The 21,712-nt window shown below is 36.6% G+C and overlaps 1 protein-coding gene across 7 annotated transcripts in view; it reads left to right on the top strand.

The window, feature by feature from the left end:
- The window catches only part of Zhx3 (zinc fingers and homeoboxes 3), a 114,967-nt gene that overhangs the window by 41,530 nt on the left and 51,725 nt on the right, over positions 1–21,712 (top strand). For all 7 annotated transcript variants that reach the window (XM_076851863.1, XM_076851862.1, XM_076851861.1 and 4 more), the window contains exon 2: positions 524–639. The gene's annotated coding sequence lies outside the window, so the exon portion shown is untranslated. The remainder of the gene's footprint in view (positions 1–523; positions 640–21,712) is intronic.

The following is a 21,712-nucleotide window of genomic DNA, read 5'->3' as shown; positions in this document are numbered from 1 at the left end:
GGCACTGGGCAGAATGGACAAACATAGGAATAAGAATCAGAGACAAAAAATGTAGAGAACAGAGTAGTTAGCCTGGAACTTACAGTATGAGCCAATTCTGTAGCTCATACTAGGAAACTCCCAGGGCTTTGAGTATAAACCATGAGAGAGTAGTATATCCTTCAGGGTGTGTGCATCCTTGAAGTTTAAGGCTATCTCTCAGTTAATTTTATTATTTCTGCCAAGCCACCTCAAACTTAGCTAAGAGAGGAATAAAAACTCATTGATGGAGAGGGGAATGTAAAAATTACAGGTTTTAATGAATCATTTTGTTCTGTTTTCCTTACTTCCATTTATATGTTCTATTTCCATTAGAATTTTAATAGTTTTAAATTACTAGTTTGTATTTTGATAACTTTTTAAATTCTTCCCACCTTCTATTTGTATATAGTTATAAAATGAATTAGGACATGAGATTAGATAACTCAGCTTCCTAGAATGTGCCTTCTCTTCTTGTGAAGTGATGATGGTCATTCTTTTATAGAATTGAATTGCAACTGCAGAAGCAACAAGTGACCCTTTGAAGATGCATGTGCGACTGCATAAAGTGAAGGGGAAACTGGAAATAACAATGAAGTAAGGGAAAAGTATGCTTCTCAGGTAAGTTATGTGCTTCTGAATTTCACCCAAATTCTTGCTATATCAATTACTAAAATTTTGTAACACATTAAGTTGTTATAATCATATTTAGTCTTTGTATTGCTATTAAATATTCTTTATTTAGTCCTTCCCAGTTTTTTTTTTTTTATGGACACAATACATTTATTTTATTATTTATTTTTATGTGGTGCTGAGGATTGAACCCAGTGCCTCACACATGCTAGGCAAACGCTCTAACTGAGCCACAAACCCAGCACTCCCCACTCAGTTTTTATCCCTGAGCTCTTTGATCAAATTATTCCTTTTTGGATCAATCTAAAAATATGAATTGAAAGTATAACTAGGTGATTTCTTAGATTTCTCATTATACTGTAGGTTAACCATTGGATATCATAAAAGCAGAGTTGTGTATTGTGTCTCTTGATATGTTGATTAGGCCAAGTGTCAGTTTTTAGTTTGAATGCAAAACTTGTGCTTTGAAAACTAGTTTTCCAAATCTTATTTTCTAACTACAATATGTGTGGCACTCTGGCATAGGAAAATTTTTTAATAATTTAATACAAAGGATAAAGACTACCAAGCATGGTGGTGCACTCCTGTAATCCCAGATTCAGGAGGCTGAGGTAGGAGGATCGCAAATTCAAAGCCAGCCTCAGCAACTTAGTGAGGCCCTAAGCAACTTAGTGAGACCCTTCTCTAATAAAAAATGGGCTAGAGATGTGGCTCAGTGGTTAAACGCCCGGAGTTCAATCCCTGGTATCAAAAACAAAAAGAAGACTAACAGTCAGTATAAATAGATATGTACTTCATTTGATGAAACAGATACACTCTAGTAAACTTTTTAAATAAAGGAAATCTTTTACATTATTTTCCTCTATGAAGTTAAGAAACTTTCTCCAGTATGTTGGATAAAAATTTTTGGAAGGAAATGGAGACAGAGTCATTGATGCTATAGGATGCTGGGAGTTATGTACCATAGTATTCTTCAGACAACGCAACATCATTCCTGCGCAAACTTGTGGTAATTTCCCCGTAATTGTAACCTGTGGAACTTTCTGCTTCATGATGGTGGTGGGTGGGGTTTTTTCTTCCCTGTGCTTCAGTAATGGATTATAGCAGGACTATTCTTGGATATATAATATCTTCCAAGCCTGATCATTCTTTAATCTGAGTTTTAAAGTTGAGTAAAACTATTTAGTGGCATTATACATCAACCCTCTAACAATGGTATAAGACAAGTTTCTTGTACATACATTTTCTTATTTTTTTTTTAAACAGAGAGAGAGAATTTTTTAATATTTATTTTCTAGGTTTCGGCGGACACAACATCTTTGTATGTGGTGCTGAGGATCGAACCCGGGCCGCACGCATGACAGGCGGGCGCGCTACTGCTTGAGCCACATCCCCAGCCCGTACATACACTTTCTAATGCGTACCCTCACCCTGACTCTGCTCTTGTTGAACTTCAGTTAGTCTAGAAATGTTCCTGCTTTCAGACCATTGTACTTGTTTTTCTGCCTGGAATCCTCTCCTGCCAGAAATCCACAGGATTCCTGTCCTCTTCCTCTAGGTTTCTGTCCCCAAATTACCTTATCAATGATGCCTTCCATGACACCATCAATTGAAATTGACATTATCATACCCTTGGCATCACTCTATCCTTTTAAATTTTCTCCAGGTCACTTACTAAATTTGACTGCTATACAAATACTTGTTTATTGGCTGTCTCCCTGCCTCCCTCCACACCCATACACCTCAACTGCCTGAGCTCCCCAAGGGCAAGAACTTTATCTCCAGGATCTAAAACAGTGCCAGAGAATAGATGCTTAGTAGGTGTTTGTTTAGGGAAAGAATGAAGCATGCTTATGTTAGGAAGATGAAGTAAATTTAGAGATCATGTGATTGGATTGAAAATGATGAACAGAAAACATCATGGAGGAAGCATTTTAAATTGTATATTAAAAGTCTAATAAAAAAGAGGGCTTAAATGCCATAGTCAAAAATAGCTTTTTAATATGAAGGTAATTTGTATTCTACTTCCAGAATATAAATGGCAGATCAGATATTTATACCAAACACCAGACATGAAATATTACTTAAACAGAAATGTCTAGGAAAGTTTTGGATGGTAAAATATAGGGAGTGAAGCAAAAAGAGACTTGTTCCTGTGGGAGGGGCCTTGAAAGAATATTACACTTAAAACAGAGGATATCAGATAGGCCCTAGCAATGCCTGTTGGGTTAGGGGTCTGGTAGGATGGGGACATTGGGTGTGATGACTAGAGTTTGAAGTGGGAGGAGGTAGGTGGCAAGAATAAAGCCATGTTGGAATTACAGAAATTTTGTTTGAGATCCATCTCTTACCTACTTCCTGGTAACACTGAGCCATCTTGCCTGACTTCAGCTTACTTGGTCTCTCCCACTCCACTCCTACCTATATGCGATGATATTTTGATATCATGCTTTTTCTTTGTCATATTTAAGATCTTTTTAAAATAAATCTCTCACTTTTAAAGATGCATACCATTTGACTCAACAATTGCATTTGTGAGAATTTATCTTGCATGTGGCTTCTACAGGTATGTATGTAATCCCGGACCACCTAAGCTTCTGTCAAATTCTCATTCATGCTTCCCATTTTAACAGCACATGGGCAGAGACTAATAACCTCTCATTTCCATCAATCTATTGAGGCTGTGGGTCATGTCCCCCTCCATTGACTTGGGTATTGGTTTTTATCTAAACTGCAAACATTAGCATAGGAGCTAACTGTGTCTCCTGTCAAGTTTCCTCTTCTAAATTTCAGCAGTGTTTCTCTTCCCATTTGCAAATACAAATAGTTACACATTTTGCATTGCATTTTTAAGCTCTTCCAATAATTGAATATACAATTGTAGGCTGCACATTAAGTCACCTGAGAAGCTTTATAAAATATTAATGTCTGATCCCTCCCCTAGAGGTTCTGAGGCATTTTGTCTGAGGCAAGTCATGGTATTGACAATTTTTAAAAGCTTCTTCCCTGGGTGATTTTTCACATAGACTCAAGTTTGAAAATCAGGAATATTCATGATTTTTTTCCTTATTGGTGATGGCTCTGATCACTTTAAATTCATCATAACCATTCAAATGATTCATTTAGTTTTTATAAGTATACAGTGGTATTTATTGAATGTAAAAATAGTTTATCTCTGCCTTTATTTGTAGCTCTTATTCATTTTTAAAAATTTTTAAAAATATTTTTTACTTGTTGATGTACCTTTATTCTTTATTTATTTGTATGTGGTGCTGAGGATTGAACCCAGTGCCTCACACATGCTAGGCAAGTGCTCTGCCACTGAGCCACAACCCCAGCCCCTCTCATTCATTTTTATGTTGCTTTATATTGTACTATATATAGTGTCAGAAGTTCCAACTTTATTTTTTTAAGGTCCTGGGGATCAAACCCTGGGCCTTGTGCATGCTAGGCAAGAGCTCTACCCCTGGACTGTTCTTCTAGCCCCTGATACTATATTAATTAACAGTGATATGATAGAAAGCGTCATCATTTTGTACCTATACTTAATGACAGCATATTTTTTTTTTACATTTAGTTTTAAATAGGTACTTCAATCAGGGTAAAAATATATATCTTTTTTATTAGTTTTAGAATCCTTACATTAAAAATAGCTGTTGGATTTTTGTTTTTGTTTTTGTTTTTGTACCAGGGATTGAACCCAAGGGTGCATATCCACTGAGCCACATCCCCAGTCATTTTTATTTTTTATTTTGAGGCAGGGTCTCATTAAGTTGCTTAAAGCCTTGCTAAATTCCTGAGGCTGGCTTTGAATTTGCAATCTTCATGCCTCAACCTCCCAAGCAGCTGGGATTACAGGCATATACTACCATACTCAGTACAACTGCTCAGTTTTAATGAATATACTTTTAGTGTCTGTTGACACAGTTAAAAAATTTAATCTATTCCTAAATTCTATTTACTATTATTTCTTTTAATGTTTTGAGTGTGAAAATTCTGAGTGAGCTTTGTACATTTTTCTTTTTTCCTTTTTTTTTGATACCAGGGATTGAACCCAGGAGTGCTTAACCACTGAGCCACATCCCTAATCCTTTTTTGTATTTTATTTAGAGACAGGATCTTGCCAAGTTGCTTAGGGCCTTGCTAAATTGCTAAGGCTTGCTTTGAATTCAGAATCCTCCTGCCTCAGCTTCCTGATCTGCTGGAATTATAGGCATATAATTCCCACCATGACACCATGCCCAGCTCTTTTACCATTTTCTTTAGCCAGTTTTAGGATCAATTTAGAAGACTAAACTAGATAACCTATATTTTGACCTATTTTAGGCATGATTTGTACAATGTGAATTATTTCTGAAGTGTTTGAAAGGATTCACTAATAAGGTATCAGAGTAGCTGCTTTGGGGGAATATACTTATCAGAATTTTTTAAAAAGATGTTGGGTGTTTTATTTTTGTCAGCATTAGAAATATATGTGTGTGTGTGTATTTTTTGGTTGTAGATGGACACAATACCTTTATTTATTATTATGTGGTGCTGAGGATCAAACCCAGGGCCTTACACATGCTAGGCGAGCGCTCTACCACTGAGCCACAACCTCAGCCCCTAGAATTATATATTTTTATTAAAAAATCAATCTATTCAGTTTTATCCAAATTTATTAGCACATATATAGTATTACTAATTTATCATTTTGTTGCTTTTTGTGTCCAGTTTTTCTAATTTTATGTGTTCTGTAATTCATTTACTTTTAGAATTTTCACTTTTCACATAGTCACAGGAATTTTTAGTTGAAATATAAAAATTTAAAAAATACAAAAGGATATAGTAAAGAGTCAGTTTCCCATTTATTCCTATCCTTAGGCAAACAGTTCCCTCTTAGACAGCAACTCTTGCCAATTTGTTAATGAACCCTTCTAAAGTGTTGTGGTTTTGGCTTCAAAATAACTATTATCTTTCTTTTAGAAAATTGCTCTGGATTCTTTTTTCCTCTCCCCTCAGGATTTTTAGCTGTGTATTTAGTTTTTATTCTTGTTTTTGTACAATACTCATTTTAATAATATTTCTTAATTTACATAATTCTTAATTGTGTTTTTGTCATTATGCCTTCTGTTATGGAATATCTTTGCTTCTTTGTTGCCTTTAAGCAAATTTTCAAGGTGAACAATCTTGAATTTCCCTAATGTTAAAAATAACATTTGTTTCCATATTAACTTACTATCATCAAAGTTGAAGCAGGAACTTTCCTTCATATTAGCAAATTCAGTTTCTTCCTTTTTTGGAATTCTCTCTTCCTGTTCCTTATCTGGCCTCCTGCCCACCAGTTATTTTTCCTTTCACATTTTACATTTATTCTGTGAGGTATATTAATTCTTCTGAGTTTCAGCCTAGTATTCATTAGTATTTTGCTCTTTTTGATTCATTGAGTTAGTTATTAACCACTTAGGCCTCAGTTGGAGTTGATAAGCACTGAGCTAGGGGCAGGATATACAAAGATAAGGACAGATCTGTCCCTGCTTTCAAGGTCCCTTTTTTGCTTGAGTAAGTGGCATGTAACTAACAGAGGCAAAAGATGTGATATATCAGGTGTATTGGCGGCACGAAGGAAGGAGGGAGCCCCATTTGATGAGTGGGCAAAGGTATTCAGGAGCTGAGCATTATTGCTTGTACTAGCAGGGCTTTGTGAGACAGGATAAAGTGAGAGGGTGGGGCTTAAGGGTCCTCTAGTGCATCAACCCCTTCTTGGGAGAGTGGCTGGAGATGAGACTGGTCAGAGGGATATTGGAGCCAGATAGTGACACACCTTGAATACCTGGCCAACAAATTTCCATTTATAAACTATGGGTTGTAGCACAGAAATTTTAAAGCAGGGGAGATCGTGCTTAAGTTCCTTCTTAGAAAGCTAACTTCAACTGCACTAATGAAGCACAGACTTCAGGGAGGAGAAGCAGTTAAGCAGCTGTGGTGGTCATCCAGGTGAGAGGTGTCTACAGCTTGAAAAGGGAATAGCAGTGAAGATGGAGAAGAGAAGGTGAGGTATTTTGAGGCAGAATCCAAAATGCTGGTGCCTGACATGGTGGGATTGATAATTAGGGGATGCCTCCAAGAGGTTTTTGTTGGTTTTAGGGAAGGTGATGATAGATGATGGAACTATTGACCAGTTTAAGTAGTGAGGTCAAAGTTGTGTATATGGGAATACAGAGACTAATTTGAAGAGAGGCAGAGGAGAGTTTATTTTAGGACTTGTTGAATTTAAGACATCTGAAATTAGGTGTCTAGGAAAATATCTAGGAGCAGATGGAAATATGGGTCAGAAGGAGTTGGAGATAAGGTGTGAAACTCACTTTGATCCTGAGGGGCAATGCTGAAGCCATAAGAATAGATATAAAATCTCCCCCAAGAAGAACATGTAGCCATAAAAATGAAACGTCTTAGAATGGGCTCTTGGCAAAGATTAGTTTCTCTATGCACAAAATCAAAACATATTGAGCACTATAATATGTGTTTGGCACAGTATCTAGATATTTTCAGATGGCTTTTTTTTTAAAATCTATGCATGGAAATTTTTATTACTCTACTTTGTGGGTCAGGACACTTAAGACTCCAAGGCATTGTTACTAAGCTAAGAAGTGGGGTTGCAAACCAGGCCCCAATGCCAAATCTATGATAGAAGAAGGAGAGGAAAAGCAGAAAAGTGATATGGAAGAAATGATTGCCTACAAGAAGCAGTGGTCAGCAGGGGCCATGCGCTCAGAGATCAGTTGGATCAGGAGAAGCTAAGTCCCTGGTTTCTCAGAAAACTAATAGTGATTCCAGAGTCCCTAAGTCAGCTTGTGCTGGAGTTAGGGGGGTGAGGAAATGCAGATGCCCTGAGGAGTGACAGGGCACATGGTTGGAGGTAGCTTCATTTTTGTTTACAGATGGCAACAAGAGATATTCTGATTTATTTGGTTTTTCTCTCTTTCTTGAGGTTTTCATCTTAGATTGCTTTGTTTCTAGACTTTTTCTGCTGGAGGGAGGTGGCGGGGGAGGGTGGTGGGGCAGGGGGACTGCTGCATCCCTTTCCTGTAATCTACTGGCTGAACTTGTTTATTGGGAGCTCTTTTTTTCTGTTTTCCTTCTGCACATTGTTTTCAGATGATTTTAGGCTGCAGACACCCTGTTATGCCTCTTTTTGATTGTTAATTATGTTCCTGGGAGCTCCTTCTGGTTTCTTCTCTCAGAACTTTTCATTCTGAAAGTGGTTTTCTTGTCATTTGAATTTTTTGTTCAAGTCAGCTTCCTCTAGAACTCACAGGTTGTGTCTCTTCTCCAAATAACAGTTTGCTCATGCATTCTATGACAACAAGGAGCTGTGGTGCTAAGAGCCTGGGCTCCTGAGTTTGAATTCTGTCTCTGCCTATTACTAGCTGATTGATCTTGGGCAAGTTATTAGCTTGTGTCTCAGTTTCCTCATCTATAAATTGGAAGCATTAGGAGTATCTATCACTAAGGATCATGGTGAGAGAATGAGCATGTGAAGTGTTTAAAATGAATGGTGTCCAATGTGTATCGTGTTGTTGGTTGCTTTTGTTGTTGTTATTGTTCTAGGGGGAAACAGTGTGAGAGATGACCTCCTTCTGATTGTCATTTGGACTGTACAAATAAGTGATAAACTTACAAACTATTGAAATTTTATTTAATGTACTACAAGTAGATAAATCCAGGAAGCAAGTCATATGCCTTCAAATTTTTAAGAAGTTTAGCAAAAATGAATTTTGACCTTAGTCCAGATGTGGCATCTGGAGTTGCAGATGTCCACTGTGTGACCTCACTCTCCCCATAGCAGTGTTCAGTTGATATTACTTAAAAACAAGGCCATAAAATTTTAATTTCCACCTTACAGAAGAGTTCTTCCAAAATTTTTTAAATGCTCGCTCTCATAACTGTTCAGTCGCCTTATCTGAAAACAACACTTTTCACTTTTAATGCACTCTTTATGCCCATCTTAGTTCAGCTGTTTTACTCTGTTAGAAGAACTTAAAAAATATTCAAGGTAGTCATGCTAGAGGAGATCCCTTTTTTTCACATTTGGCTTAGAAGAGGTGAAGTATATTATCTTGTCTTATCTATGTGTTTGTTGTTCTCTTTTGTTACTAGTATTTTTGTAGGAATGAATGTTATTAAATGATTTTCTTATATCCATTAAAGGCTCTTTAGGTTTTTCTCATTTAACTTTTTGATTTTGTGTCATATTTATTTTGAACAGTCATTCCATTCTGGGCGAGATCCTTATCCATTTGGTTCTTCTTAATTCATTTAATTATTTTTGTCGGTTACTAAAAATATTTTAAAAAGTCACTGGCCTTAAAAAAAAAAAAGAGAAAAACTTGCCAGCACACAAAATTAAGTAAGTTCCTGAAGTCCATGGTGGGATGAGATTTAAGTGCATGGTATCTAGTTCCAGTGATATTAAACAAGGAAAAAAAGTTCAGATGGAACATATATCAAACTCTCTATAGTGCCAACCTCTGAAGATGGAATTATGAAAGGTCCACAATGATTTTTTTTTTAACAACGAAGATAGATATTTTTATAAACAAAAAAAGTAAAACTGAACAGATAAAATAAAATAAAACAGTGCTTATATTACAGAAATAGTAAGGGGAAATCTTATAAACTCCTTAAGGAGAGCGAACAGGTAATGGATAAGAGAGCCAGTAGTTCTTTAAGAAATTTTTGATGGAGCCAGGCACGGTGGCGCACACGTGTGATCCCAGCAGCTCATAAGGCTGAGGCAGGAGGATTTTGAGTTCAAAGCCAGCCTCAGCAACTTAGTGAGGCCCGTAGCAACTTGGTGAGACCCGTAGCAACTTGGTGAGACCCTGCCTCTAAATAGAACCTAAAAAAGGGCTGGGATATGGCTCAGTGATTCAGTCCTTGGTACCAAAAAAAGAAGTCTTTGATGGAGCCGAGCATTGTGATGCACACCTGAGATCCCAGTGGCTTGGGCAGCTGAGGCAGGAGGATCCAAAGTTCAAGGCCAGCCTTAATCAACTTAGTGAGACCCTGTCTCAAAATAAGACAATACAAAGAGTAGGGATGTAGCTCAGAATTTTCATAATCTCAAAAAAATTACTCTAACATATTTGCTTTACTCTAAAGGAAAATATGGTAACTTTTAGTGGAAAAACCACCTTAATCAAAAGATTAAGAGCAATGTCACCAGCAAGTAAGACATAGTAACATATTGAACCCCATACTGCTAAGAAAAAAATAACATAATTTCTGTGGTATTTTAGCCCAAAATACATAACCTCAGTGTAATCAGAAGAAAACACCAGGAAACTCCAATCAGGGACAGTAAACAAAACATCAATTAATATACTTTAAAAATGTCAAGGACATGAGTGATAAGGAAATACTGAGGAATTGTCAGACTGCAGGACACTAAGGAGGATGACAACTAAATATACCAAGGATCCTGGATAGGAGTCTGGAACAGAAAAGTGACACTGGTAGAAAACACTGGTATAATTTGAATAAGGTTTTGGTTTAGTTAATAGCATTATATCAATGTTAGTGTCCTGCTTCTGTTAAATATGCTATGGTTATGTAAGATTCTAACATCAAGGGAAGCTGAATCAGGGATATATGGAAATTCTTTGGACTATTTTTGTAACTTTTCCAAAAGTCTAAAATTAGCTTTAAAAAAATCTGAATAAGATTCCTTATAAAATCTGCCTGTTCTCTCTGATTTTTCTTTCAAATAAAAAAAGCCCTCATAGGGTTAGAGAAACTATTTGCTCTTGGTAGAAACTTGCTTATGAATATAAAAGAAAGCTTAGGTAAATTCTAGTGATGACTTTCCACAGAGTTGCCTCTAGGTTCATTTTCTAATATATTTAATTGTCTAGAGCTTTTAAAAACATACACTATTGAAAAGCCATGCTGATGGGAGATTTTCCTAAAATTTTTATGAGGCCAAATGAGTAGAAAATTAGTTAATACAAGTACTTAACAAAAAAAAATTGTAAATGGGTCTTATATATGGGTCCCAAGATATCACTTAGTACCATGGAGTTCTCTGAAGATATTGCCTCAGTGTTTGCTGCTGAGGTGAAGTCACCTGAAAATTGGTGCATATCCATGCAGGTGGCCAGACCCAAGCTGTCTCTGGAGGCATGTATAGATGAAGGTCTCTACATTGTCATTTGGGGAACAGCCAAACTAATGCACTGTGGGCAGAAAAATCTTAAAATCTAGGAGTTGCAACATGCTTAGATGAAAAATGGTGCACAGGGATAGAAGACTGGGAGTCTACGTAGAGTCCAGGGGATTCAGAGAATGAGGCTGTGTCAGAGAAGATCTTGTGTGCTCTGCAGGAGGGGAGATACCACATTGGCCTGAGGGAGACATTCTGGTTGCTGGGCATGCTAGATATGTGAGTTGAAGACTTCCTAGGGAGCTCTAAATTTGTTCCTCGGGCATCAGTCAGATTAGGATTCTGTTTCCTAGATGCTCTGATATTAGGAAGACAGCTCTGGATGAATGACAAGAACAACAAGGCTCCTGGAAAGTTATACCCCTTCTACAAATGAGAGGGAAACCTATTTTGTCTTCATTGAGTTTGGTTGGTGTTAAGTCATTTCTACCTCCACTCAATTAAGGATTGAATAACTTTTTGGTGAACTATAAAGATGAGATTTCTGAATTTACAAAGCTAGGGACTAGACTTATTCCATCACCAAGTATTTTGTGAGAAAGCATTACATGCTAGACACTGGATTAGGCCCTGAGAATACCACAGTGAGCAACATAGTCATGGTGCTTGCCCTCATGGAGCTCATAGACCAGGAGTTGTTACTCTTAGCCTGAATTAACCAGCTCACCTACTTCACTCAAAGGTGCCTCCACCAAAAAAGCCTTGGTTTATATTAAAAAATAGTGCCTTTAATTTATTATTAAATTTTAATTTATTTTTAATTGGTGCATTATAATTACACATAATAGTGGGATTCATTATTATTCATTTGTACATGCACATAACATAATTTGATCAACATCATTCCCTAGCATTTTTTCTTTCTCTCCCCTGATCTACTTGCTCAATTCTATTGATCTCCTTTCTGTTGTTTTTATTATTTTAATTAGCACATAACACACACACACACACACACATGAGATTCATTTTGGCATATTCATATACGGACATAGCATAATTTGATAGATTGTATTCCCTAGTACTTCCCCATTCCCTCTTTTCCCTCCCTGTCAATCCTCTTCCTCTATTCTATCAGTGTTCCTTCTTAAAATAAAGTTTTAAAATAAATTATTATTACTACTTAATTTCTCTCCAATTGTGTTGAAAAGATGTTTTTAAGTGTACTTAATATGTTTAATTTATATAATTTTGAAGCAGCACTTGGTTCCTGTAGCTGTAAAACCTGCCCTTGGCCTGATTGCTCACCTCAGGCTGCCGATGTTGGAGACACTTTGGTAAGGCTTAGTGGGTTTGCTCAGTGCAATGGCAATCAGAAATGTGTTTACCAAGGCAGTGTGGTCAGCTGACAGCATCCAGAGGGAACCAACTTTTCTTTGCTGCTGCACGGACATTTCTCCCTTTCTGAATTTAATCTCTTGGGTCAGATTCCAAGTTGTAACCCCAAAGCAGTGAACCAACTAAAGCAGTGTTAACTAACCCAGTTTCACAACACTGTTAGTAATCTCTTTCCTGGCCCTTCTTCCAGAAGCTCTGTGCCTTTTTATTAGTAGAGATACATCCTCATGCTGTAAATTGGTAAAAATTATCTAGGGTTCTATATAAAGAGTACAATAGATAACGAACAATTTTATTAGAAAAACCAAAGATAAGTTATTAGTTGACATAATTAATTTATAAGACTCGGCTCTGCAAATCCAGTGGAATATATGAATAGAAGATCATTTTTTCCAAGTTCTTCTGCAGAATCAAAGTCTGTATTAATCAGCATAGCTTTCCACCATCTGATCCTGATCCTGCTGATTTAAAAATTCAGACATGAATTTCCCAATTGACCTGAGCTGCCTTTTCTTAAATTCTAACAGGCTATACTATGTCCTTTCACATTACCGAGGTTGTTTCCCCTTCTCTGCTCCAAATTCCAGTTCGTCAAATGCCACCCTTCCCTTGAAGCCTTCTTTGGCCTTCCTCAGTCTCTGCCTCAAGTATTCCAAGTCCATTGTCTCCACTTATCTTTTAGCATATATCCCAATTTGCCTTGTAATGACTGCCTTCCCACTCCTGAATTATCAACTCCTTGAGGGGGCAAGGACTTCCACATTTATCTCTATGTCCTTTGAGTACCTAGCATAGTGAGTTTAACTGTTCTAGTTATTCTCTAAGCACAATATATATGTATATTTTTAAGTGTCATTATCATAACCCCATAAAAGTGATACTTACCCCTGCTTTACAGATGAGAACACTGAACCACAGAAAGTTTAAAGATTTTGCCCACTGCTACACTGGTGATAACTGGTGGAGCTGGAGTTTGAAGCCAGGCAGTCAGGAGTCAGGGTTTTCAACCACTACTGATGCTGGAATCATATACTATAATACTGTACTGACACATCAGCAGCTAGCTTTTATTGAATACCAGTTATGTGGCAGGTACTAAGCTAGGTCTTATATATTATTTCAGTTTTCACAAAAATCTCAAGGTGCATGCAGTTTGGTATTCCACAGAGGAAGAAACCAAAGTATAGAGGGGTTATAGTATAAGTTAAGCAACTAATACTAGGCAATACTATAATGTGGGTCTAGTAAGTATTTATAGGCAATTGAGGAAATGGATTAGTTATCTATAGGAGCGGGTTCAAGAAGAGAAGTAATGTGTATTGAGTGCCTTCCACTTTTTTCCAGTGGTCATTTTTTTCCAACATTTTATTATGAAGAATTTCAAACACACTGCAAAGTTGAAAGAATATTGTAGCAAGCAACCATACACCCACTACCTGGTTTCAATCATTAATATTTTAGTGTATGTACATCTCATCCCTCTATCCAACCATCTACCCATTGTGTTTTTGAGGAGTTGTCTCCTCTGTATTTCAGCATGCATATCATTAAGTAGAGGTTGTTATTTGTTTAAAGGTTTATTTTTTTGAGGTAATATTTGTGTGTTTTGTTTCTAAATTTTAACTGTATATTTGCCTGATTTTGACAAATGCATACACATGTGTAACCCAAATTCTTACCAAAATATTATCATTACCCAAAAAGGTGCCTCCCTGATCAGTGCCCACCCCTACTTCCAGAGGAGTATCTTATATTTTTATATTAAATATAGTTAAACTCTGTCATGTTCTAAAAGAATTTAAGGTGACTCACTGAAGTCTCAAAAATAAAGCAAGAAAACAAATGAGAAAGGAGGTGGAAAAAATGAAACTAAGGAGGAATACTAAATTGTATCAGAAGAGTCAAGAAGTTTGCAAGTAATATGTTACTCATCCTCACAAGAGGTATACACAATTATTTCTATTTTATAGGTGGAAAAGCTTTAAAGTTGTGTAGCTAATAGGTAATAAGGACATTTTGACTCCAGAATCTATACTTTTCCCACCTTAGCCTCCAAAAAGCAAGACAAGAGGTAAAACAAAAATTTATTTTATTTTATTTTTTGGTACTGGGAATTGAATCCAGGGGCACTCAACCACTGAACCACATCCCCAGCCCTTTTTAATTTTAAATTTTAATTTTTTTTTTAATTTGAAGACAGGATCTCATTAAGTTGCCTAGGGCCTTGCTAATTTACTGAGTCTGGCTCTGAATTTGTAATCCTCCTGCCTCAGCCTCCTGAGTCACTGGGATTATAGGTGTGTGCCACTGTGCCTGGTTGCTAAAATCTTATTTTAAATGTTAACATGGTTTCAAATAATAGGTATTTGTAAAATTGTGTCACTTCATTTTGTTGGTCGTTTAGCCATGGGAAATGGCTAGAGTAGTGGCACTAAGATAGTCTTGTAGTCCTTGCAGAGTACTTTAAAGTTAAGGTTGATTTTGAGTTATCCTGTGCAATCCCCAGATGGGATTCCATGTTCTCAACTAGAGAAAAAGGCAAGTTTTCTAGGACTGGTGATTAAGAGAGGTCTAGATGTTGTCCTAGGGACTGCTAAATAGGGCCCTAATAATATCAACAAGGAAACATACATGAAAGACTCTTGGTTAATACTTTCACTTTTGACTTTAATATAGTATTCATTTTCAATTGTATTAAGAAAGAGTTAAAGAATTATAAATCTCTGATGGGAGAACTCAGAAATCATCTACCTTCTGCATTTAGTGTTGTGTCTCTTTTATAATCATAGATTGGATATATAAAAAGAGAATGCTGAAAAATTTAGGATTATTTTATGGTTTCTTAGGTTTCTCATTTGAAGTGCCAGAAAAAGGCTTGAACCTGTTATAAATAGGAAGGTAGTCACAGGGCCCCTGGATAAAGTTAAGGAGAAACTGAAAAAGAAAGGAAGATGAATATTATTAATTTGATAATTATGCAGCAATATAAAACTGAAAAATTTCTTCTGATGAGGCTCCCAGTGTGGTAGGATGATATCTGTTTTTACTCTGTTAGGCTGGGGGGCACCAAGACATACTCATGTGGTCTTGGATAATGGAGTAAGGAAACACAAGAACTAACTCAGTGGCCAAACCTGTGGAGACCTGGAGCAGTGACTCTAGAAATCACTAGAAGTGAGGCAGGTGTCCATCGGACTGGCTCCCCTGCCTGTACTCTTTCCTCACTCCCATCTCTGTGCTTCTCTATTCCACTTGCACTCCCCCCACCCTCACACTCCTATATCTCATACTAAAGCTTGAAAGAAGGATATTTCTCTTCTGCCTGTGTCTCTAGTCCTCTTTAGGAATGGGTGGACAGCCAACTCACCAGTAGAAAGATCCATATCAGTGTGATGCTACCAGTGATAAAGATTAGTTCTTCCCCATAGGCAGCAGCACAGTTGTCTTTAATAGACTGTTTTAATTAAAGAAAAAAACTTTATAATAACATTATTTTCTGACAATAAAAGCATTATTTTTTATGGTAGATAATCTGAAAAGCATACTCTGTTACTAATAACTTGATAGTATTCCTTTCAGCCATTTATTTAGAATTGCTTATATAAAGTATGAAATCATGCTCTATACATTTCATATATTGCCTTTAGAATATTTGTTTACTGATTTATCATGTCTTATTAAATAAGACATTAAATAAATTTCCTATATCATTAAAAATATTCATAAGCATCATTTAAAATATGCATTGATAATCTGTTGTATGGACTATATTTAGCTTACCTATTTTGTCGAATTTGAAGAGAGTTTCTTGTGAACAGCATGTATAATTGGGTTGTATTTTTGTCCACTTTGCCAATCTCTGCCTTTTAATTGGCATATTTAAACCATTTACATTTAAGGTGATTATTCTTGTATTAGAGCTGTAATTTTTCATTTTATAATTTGTTTTGTTTCCTGTTTTCCATTCTTCTGTTTCTCTTTTATTGCCTTTCTCTGGGTTATTTGAACATTTTTTTAGGATTTTATTTTGACTTTTTACAGTGTTTCTTAGTATCTCTTTGTATTATTTTCTTAGTGATTGTTTTGGGTATTGTTATGACTTATATGTGTGACTTATTACAGTCCACTGCTATCAACATTTTACCACTTTGAGTAAAACATGGAAACTTCACTTTCATCTAGATTCCTTTACCTTCCCCCTTTTAAATATAATTGTATTGGTCATCTGATTATGTTATGATTTGGGCTTTAGTCAACAAATTTGATTTATAAAACTCACTATTGTCTGTACCCATAGTTTTGCTTTTTCTTTAGTTCTTTATTCCTTCCTGATGCTCCAGGATTTCTTCCTTTATTATTTGTTTTGTTTGAACAATTTCCTTCAACCATTCTTTTAAGGGTAGTTTTTTTTTTTTTTAATGACATAGTGTTTTTAGTATTTTTTCTTTTTCTTTTAATTCTCAACTGAGACTGTCTTTTCCCTCTATTGTTGAAGTATAGTTCCACTGGATTTGGAATTCATGGTTCATAATTTTTCAGCACTTCCTTTTGGCCTCCATGATTTCAGATAGGAAAATCTGATGTCATTTTGAATTGATAGTCCCTTACAAATATCATTGTATTTATTTGCTTTCAAAAATTTTTGTCTCGGGACTGGGGATGTGGCTCCAGTGGTAGTGTGCCCGCCTAGCATGCGTGAGGCACTGGGTTTGATTCTCAGCACCACATAAAAATAAAATAAAGGTATCGTGTCCATCTAAAACTAAAAAATAAATATTAAAACAAACAAACAAAATTTTGTCTCTTATTTTCAGAAATTCTATTATGTGTCCCTGTGTAAGTTTGACTTTATCCTATTTGAGGTTTGTTCACCTTCTTGAATTAGTAGGTTTATGTCTTTCACCAAATTTTTAGTCATTTATATTTTTGAATACTCTTCTCACCCTCTCTTTTTCTCCCTTGGGAATCAGATGATATGAATATTGGATCTTTTGTATACCCTCACGAAGCTACGTTCATTTGCTTTTGGTCCATTTTTCTCTTATGTTTGGATTGGGTAAATTCTATTGATCCATCCTCATGTTCACTGATTCTGTTCTTTCCATCCTATTATTGAGCCTGTCTAGTAGGTTTTGTTTACATTTATGTTATTTTATCTTTCTGTTCTATAAATTACATTTGGTTATTTTTTAAACTTCTACTTCTTTGATGAAATTAAAATTTTTCCCCACTTATTTCAAGAGAACTTTTAATTGCTTTTTGAAGCATTTAAAAATCCTTGGAAGTTGATTTCAACATCAGATTCATCTCCGTGTTGGCGTCAGTTGTCTTTTCTCATTCAAGTGCTGATTTTCCTGATTCTTGGTATGACCAATGATTTTCAATTCTATTTTAGATAATTTGTCTGTTAGGAGATTCCAGGTACTATTTAAATTTCTATTTTATCAGGCACTTACTCTGCTTTGGTTTAATCCATGGGTTGGTGTCTACTTTTGTGGTTCCAATGCCAATGTACTTTTCAGAGCTTTTGTAATACTCTTTTGGTCCACTTGGTTATGTGGTGCTGCTGGTACACTCACTGGTCTCTTGGTGCTGTCTGAGGCGAGTAAAGTTTTCCCAGGCCATGCTGCCTGGTTCCTCTAGGTGTGGGAAAGACTCATCTTGCTGGGAAAAAAAATATTTCCTGGAGGCCTTGTAGGGAGGGGAGAGAATTCCCCAGACTACTGTTATTGTCAGTGGGGTCCTGAGGTTTATCCTGTTGGTGCTGGCAACTGGCCTGTCTTATCAGTGGAGCTTCCATTCAGTCCAAGGCGTTGTTAAGTTGGGGGGTTGGTAAGTATTGAGCCTGTACCTTTGGTTGAGTAGGGGAAGGGAGTCACAAGATATCTTGCTATTGTTTTATTCTTCCAGTCCTGGGGTCCCTAACTAGTTCACCTTCTTTTTAGCATTTTTCAGACTTCTTTTTCTGTTGCATCTTGTGTTTTTCCAGGGTTTATAATTGTACTTACAGGGAGGTCAGGGGAGAAATGAGCTTATATCATCTTGTCTGGACCCTGACAATGTCTATTTATTTCATCTTTTAGATAATAAGATTGTTTTGAATGGTGAATACTTTAAACTTCATGAAGTGAAGTGGAAAGAGGTTGGAGGAGGAGGCCTTCCAGCAACATTGAAATCTGAAAGGCCCACTCACTTCACAGACCCATGGGCCTCGGCCTGGTTAGCCATCCAGTACACACTATTACTCATCTGTCTTCTACTTGCTTGGCTGGTGATGTCACATCTTCATGTTTGCTTTAAAGGCAGGCTTTTCTTGTTGTTCTTATGTTTGTTGAATAATGCAATAGTTTGTCATACTTCTAGAACTATTAAAACATACTTGTCACTTTTGTAAGGCCTTTTCCTCGCTTGTCTTTTTGGTCATTATTGTCTCCCTTTTGGTAAAGATTTCATCTTCAATTCATCTCCACAAGCTGTATTTGTGACTTAACTGTAAGGTATTTAATTTTTTAAATTTTTTTATTGGTGCATTATACATAATAGCAGATTTGTTGTTACATATTTGTATATTAACTCAACATAATTTGGAAGATATTTGTTTTTTTTGTGAATTTTTATTTCAGGACTATGAGGCAATGACTAATTTTTTTTCTATAAATTAATGTGAAAAAAGTTTTGTTTCACTTGTGAGTGAGGATTTGAGATCATCTCAGTTCTTCCACAGTAAATGTCCTTTAAAAAAAAAGTGAGAAATTTCTTTATATTGAAAGGCATGGATCATTTTGTATCGTTTATAATAGTAGTTTTGTACAAATAATTTCAGGTTAAAATTGCATACAATTTATTCCCACCCATTTCCTTTATTGGCTGTGACACACAGGAATTACGCCCATTGCTTGACTAACCTTTTTGACCTTTTGTTACTTGGCTATAAATTGACTTGGGTCTTTTGCAAAAACACCGTGGGGCGGGGGGGGGGGGGGGGGGGGATTTTTGTTAGAACCCAGCCAATTCCTACTTCGGCGCAGAACAGTTTGTTCTCCTGAAGAAATGAGCCAGTTCAGTGAACAGAAAAACATAGCCATAAACTGGCATCGCCAAAAACTGCAGAAACGATTGCCCACATTTATCACATTTATTCCACACAGTACAGAACTTAAAAAAGAATGAGACTCTGCAGAGAGAGAAATAGTTTTGAGCTCCACCAGATTTTAGGTAAATATAATCAACTCTTTAGAGTGAGTTGGAACCACATAAAAGGGGTTTCTTTTCCTGAGCTTTGGCAGTCACCAACATTTTTAACATTTTAAATGGGACCAAAGTAGAATTCTCCCTCTGCCTGCTTCCTCTCAGGCCATATTGAAGTTCATATGCCCTGAATTTTATCTTATCTACCCACCAGGCTGGAAGCAGCTTCTGTTCAACAATACAAACACTTCCCAAGTGGCTGCTCTGTGAAAAGCTGAGTGTTGGTCCATCCTCCAAAGAATATATTTATAGTGGTCAATGAATTATAAGAAAACATGAAAAATCATTTTATGGTAGTGGGGCAAGTGCATAATAGAAAGGGTACAAGACATAGTACAAGACAGACTAGATCATAGAGTGGAGCATTTGAGTGAGGTTTGGAGACTGTCTAGGAGTTTGCCAAATAAATGAGAAAAGAATATTCTGGGAAAAGAGAAGCAAATAGTGGGGAAGTGGTGATGTAGCAGGGGTTTAAGGTACTATAAGTAGAATTATACCTGGTTATATTGTAAGAGGAGGGAAGAGAATGAAACTGGAGGGGACGGGGCTAGATACCATGCTGCTCAGATGTTGGGTGAAATAGCTTGGCATTTCTCCTGTAGGCCATATGAGGTATAGAAATGCTTGAGGCAGGAGAATGAATAACCCTGAAAGGGTCAAGGTGGGAAGGAGTTTGCAAAGAGCAAACTCAGAAAGGGCCGGTGGCACCAGACTAAAAAAGGACTAATTTGTGGTGCTGGTGATGTGGCTCAGTGGTAGAGTGCTTGCCTAGCACGGATAAGGCATTGAGGTTTGTTTTATTTATTTACTTTAAATAAATAAATAAAACAAAGGTACTGTATCCATCTACAACTTAAAAAAAAAGAGAGAAAGAGAAAAGACTATGACACCATCCTGAAATGAGTTCTTGCAGTAAGTCACTGAAGACAGTGATATGTGTTCTGGCAAATACTGTTGTGATTTATAGGACTCCATGGGAATGACAGGGTGCAGGCAAGGTAGGTAATGAAGTTACTGCAGCAGTCCAACAGCAAGAGGAGAAGTGCTCAGGGTCACCTCTGCGATTGGGTACAGGACGAAAGGAGGGAGGCAAGAAGCTCAAGACCTCTACTGAACTCTCAAAGGCACTTTCACATATACTGTCTTATTTAATTTTCATAGTGAACCCAGTGCTGTTTGCACTCAAATGGTTCCCATCTAGAGTTTGGGAGGTTCAATACTTCACCCAAGACCCAAATGACTGCACTAGGAAGCAGCCAAGTCAGGGATGGAACTCCAAACTCAGTGATGTGCCACCCTTGAATAGTACTTGCTATAACTGAGTCACGGTGCTTAGCAAGCCTCAAAATGTATACTCTTTATTAGAGCTCACAAATAAAAATAGTTGCACCACTAATACATAGATATTAGTGTCAATGCTAATATAATAAATATTTCAAAAGCCTATTTATCTTCTTAACCAGTTATCCTCTAAAAACCTCAGATACACGATTTCATTTCTTAAAATCTCACCATTGTGGAATAATTGGTTTGGAGGAAGACCCAACCAAATTAGCCCAAAGTGTAAATAAATACATATACTTAAATGTTCAAGGGTGTATGTGTAACAATTTATGTTAGAAACAAACTATAGCTTTTAGAAACTAAAGAACCTTTTAGAACTAACATGAATTGATGTAAATTTTAGTCAATGTGTGCTTTAAAAGGTCTCAGAAACATTTTTCAAGTAACTGTATCTAAAGAAGGGGTTTACTCAGCAAAAATCACCATTAGTCAAGCCCCAGGACAAATGAATGGTTGTCTCTATGCAACATTCATTCTTCAGTCATGAGGTCATGGATTCCAGGGGCAGGTCCCAGGAGGTAGATGGGAAAGGCCCAAAACAAGCCTAGCCTACTCTGTGCTGGCCAATAGATCACCCTCTCTTGAGTTACCAAAGCACCGAGGGCTGGGGTAATGGAATGTTGTAAGCTGTCTCTTCAGCAGCTCATTTTTACCCTTCATTTATTTTTCAAAGTATAACCAGAAATAATAATGAATGTTTTTGAGATAGAAAAAAAGTAGAAATGTGGGGAAAGTATCTAAATCTTAAATATCTTAATCTTGAATCTATATTATTTTACTGCATCACTGGTAAAAAAAAAAAAAATGCTAGGTTTTTAGGAAAAAATCAATATCTAATGTGACAGAGCTGTGAAGCTGTAGCATGTTCCCCTGCCCAAACATAGTCACTATTATATAAAGCTCAGGAATAGAAAGATAGCTGTGCTCTCC

This window comes from Callospermophilus lateralis, chromosome 3 (genome assembly GCF_048772815.1).
Source record: "Callospermophilus lateralis isolate mCalLat2 chromosome 3, mCalLat2.hap1, whole genome shotgun sequence".
In the NCBI taxonomy this organism is placed as follows: domain Eukaryota; kingdom Metazoa; phylum Chordata; class Mammalia; order Rodentia; family Sciuridae; genus Callospermophilus; species Callospermophilus lateralis.
Note: the sequence above shows the minus strand (reverse complement) of the source record. Positions and strands in the feature narration are given on the sequence as shown.